The following is a 3694-nucleotide window of genomic DNA, read 5'->3' on the forward strand; positions in this document are numbered from 1 at the left end:
ATGGGTAGAGGATCACCAATTACCACAATGTTGCGCAGAAAGATAGTGGAGCAATATCAGAAAGGTGTTACCCAGCAAAAAATTGCAAAGATTTTGCATCTATCATCATTAACTGTGCATAACATCATCTGAAGATTCAGAGAATCTGGAACAATCTCTGTGCGTAAGGGTCAAGGCTGTAAAACCATACTGGATGCCCGTGATCTCCGGGCCCTTAAACGACACTGCACCACAAACAGGAATGCTACTGTAAAGGAAATCACAGAATGGGCTCAGGAATACTTCCAGAAACCATTGTCAGTGAACACAATCCACTGTGCCATCCGCCGTTGCCAGCTGAAACTCTACAGTGCAAAGAAGAAGCCATTTCTAAGCAAGATCCACAAGCTCAGGCGTTTTCACTGGGCCAGGGATCATTTAAAATGGAGTGTGGCAAAATGGAAGACTGTTCTGTGGTCAGACGAGTCATGATTCGAAGTTCTTTTTGGAAATCTGGGACGCCATGTCATCCGGACCAAAGAGGACAAGGACAACCCAAGTTGTTATCAACGCTCAGTTCAGAAGCCTGCATCTCTGATGGTATGGGGTTGCATGAGTGCGTGTGGAATGGGCAGCTTGCATGTCTGGAAAGGCAGCATCAATGCAGAAAAATATATTCAGGTTCTAGAACAACATATGCTCCCATCCAGACGTCATCTCTTTCAGGGAAGACCCTGCATTTTTCAACAAGATAATGCCAGACCACATTCTGCATCAATCACAACATCATGGCTGCGTAGGAGAAGGATCCAGGTACTGAAATGGCCAGTCTGCAGTCCAGATCTTTCACCTATAGAGAACATTTGGCGCATCATAAAGAGGAAGGTGCGACAAAGAAGGCCCAAGACGATTGAACAGTTAGAGGCCTGTATTAGACAAGAATGGGAGAGCATTCCTATTCCTAAACTTGAGAAACTGGTCTCCTCGGTCCCCAGACGTCTGTTGAGTGTTGTAAGAAGAAGGGGAGATGCCACACAGTGGTGAAAATGGCCTTGTCCCAACTTTTTTGGGATTTGTTGACACCATGAAATTCTGAATCAACATATTTTTCCCTTAAAATGGTACATTTTCTCAGTTTAAAATTTTGTTCCGTGATTTATGTTCTATTCTGAATAAAATATTAGAAGTTGGCACCTCCACATAATTGCGTTCAGTTGTTATTCACAATTTGTTTAGTGTCCCAACTTTTTTGGAATCCGGGTTGTATATAGAAAAATAGATTATAGTATGTAAAGATAAAAAAAAACTAGGAATATATAGAGACCAAGTAAGAAACGGATGAAAAATAGTTTGGAGAATGGGCCTATGATCTAAGGTTTTCTGGTGGGCCCCTGGCATTCCAGTCTGACACTATCTGAAGGGCACATACTTAAGGTGCCCATACACCTTAAGATCCGCTCGCTACGGGTGGGCGATATCGGGAGAATCCAGGCTTACTCGATCGATAGCCCCACGGAGCTAATTAGTCGCTGTGACTAATCGGCGTGCTGCAAGTCCATGCGACTTGTACATTAGCCTACCCTGGCTAAATCACTGTGATCGTAGTCATGGTGACCAATAGCCCCATGTAGATTAAAAAGGAAGAGTATAGACAACCCTTTCTCTTGATTATCTTTTATATGCTAGATCAGTTCACTCCAACTTACCACATGGTTATCTACTATAGTGTTCACACATAAAAAAATGTAAATTTTTTTATGTGTAAACACTGTAGTAGATATCTATGTTGTAATTTGGAGTGAACTGATCTAGCATATAAAAGATAAAGTAATCAAGAGAAAGGGTTGTCTATTCTCTTCCTCTATAATCTACTATATTTACACCCTCCTTGGTTACAAATATTTGTGGGAAAAACTTGCGTGATAAGACGGTGTGAGTTATAGTTCCACTTCCCTTGATCCCCATTTTTGCTTTTAATTGCCCCATATGTCTTCTCCCTAGTTCCCTATTAATAACATTGGCGCAAAGAATAATTCTTACGGATAGGTGGCAACCCTAAGCATGACTTAATGCTGCTTTCCTTGACCCAGGGGTGTTTTTGGAAAAACAGCATATATGGTCTCAACAGAACAATGTGATCAAATTCAAGAAAATCTGTAACAATAATTTAGATTGTAAACTCTTGTGAGAAGGGCTTTCTGACCATGTTTTTATGCTGTAACCCTTGAAAAATCTAATTGAAATATCAGAATTTAGGCTCTTTATGTTACCAGGAGAGGCTTTTTGCCACCCCTCATAACTGGACAGGTGCTGCAGCCTGAGGTGAGTTTCTCAACTCACCTCATGGCAGTAGCACCCCTGCACAGAGGTCAAATAAATGTAAAATGAGCTATTGTTAAATGCATAAGGATTCAGTACAGTCCATGAGCTGGCTGCATATGCCCCACCGCCCCCAGAACCAGGAGTGAGTCTGTGGAATTATTTGGCATAAGCAACTATTTATAAAGATATGCGTATTACTGCTGGTGTCATACATCATTATTATTTATAAGCAAGTTGTGCAGAACTTTACTTTAATTCATAATAAATATAACAAACAAGGGTTATGGCATAAAAACAGGGTCACAAAGCCCTGCTCACAAGAGTATACAATCTAAATAATTGACTCAGATTTTCCTGAATTTGATCATATTGGTCTGTTGAGCCCATATATGCTTTTTATTCCAAATTAGATCAGCTAGTAGGAGTAGGACAAGACTGAGGTTAGAAAAAAATACCATAGACAAAACAGAACTACAACATTCACATCTGTCACCTGATGTGTAAGGGCCAGGGTAGGGTAGCAGATGCACTCCCTTACACAGCTCCATTGATCTGCAGTTAAAAGTGCAATTTCTGCTTCCGTGCAGGCAAATGCAGTGGAGGACGGCCTGAAAATGCCTGCTTTTGTAGTTTTGGGCCAACCTTCTCTCTGCTGCATGTGCCTGCTCACAATTGGAAGCTGTACTTTTAGGTGCAGATCAATTGAGCTGGGGAAGAGAGATCTGCTTCTCTCAGCCTGAAAAAAAATAGGCTGAGAGCAGTGGAGCAAACGCTTTGTGTGCCCTCAGCCTAAGCATTTTTTACTATTCTTTTCTTGTCCTTCGACACATGGTTCTTTATTGTATATGCTAAGGAAATATATTGCCTTCTCAGTGTCCCGTGTAATCAAATATGTGCATTTGTAACATACCCCTACGTTCCTGAACTACATCTTTTTACTATTCCTTTTGGATTGTCTTAGCAATCAGTGCCATGTTTTCCATAACTGCCACTCACAACCTTCCTTTAGGGGCTATTCTGGGAGCATAACATTGCGCACTACCCATTACACAGCTGGAGAGCACTGAAAGCAAATTCCCTTAGACATGAAGGACAGATAAGCCCGCAGCTACCAAAAAGGGAGCACAATAATCCCCTAGCTATAAAACAGCCTGGTTAGATGTCTCTGTATATGTCACACAAAAAACTAATTTTAAATAATACAAAATATACAATATTACTTAAGGTCCATTCCTGAGTTCTTCTTTTAACCTTATTCAAGTTACTGAATCTCCCCATATCATGGGCACCAAAATTATCTCTAACTTTGCCTAAAATTTGCATTGCTATAATAGAATAAAAATATTCTGGTGACATATTCCTAACCATATCTTTATAAAAAACAGATAAAAAG

Source organism: Xenopus tropicalis, chromosome 8 (genome assembly GCF_000004195.4).
Source record: "Xenopus tropicalis strain Nigerian chromosome 8, UCB_Xtro_10.0, whole genome shotgun sequence".
In the NCBI taxonomy this organism is placed as follows: domain Eukaryota; kingdom Metazoa; phylum Chordata; class Amphibia; order Anura; family Pipidae; genus Xenopus; species Xenopus tropicalis.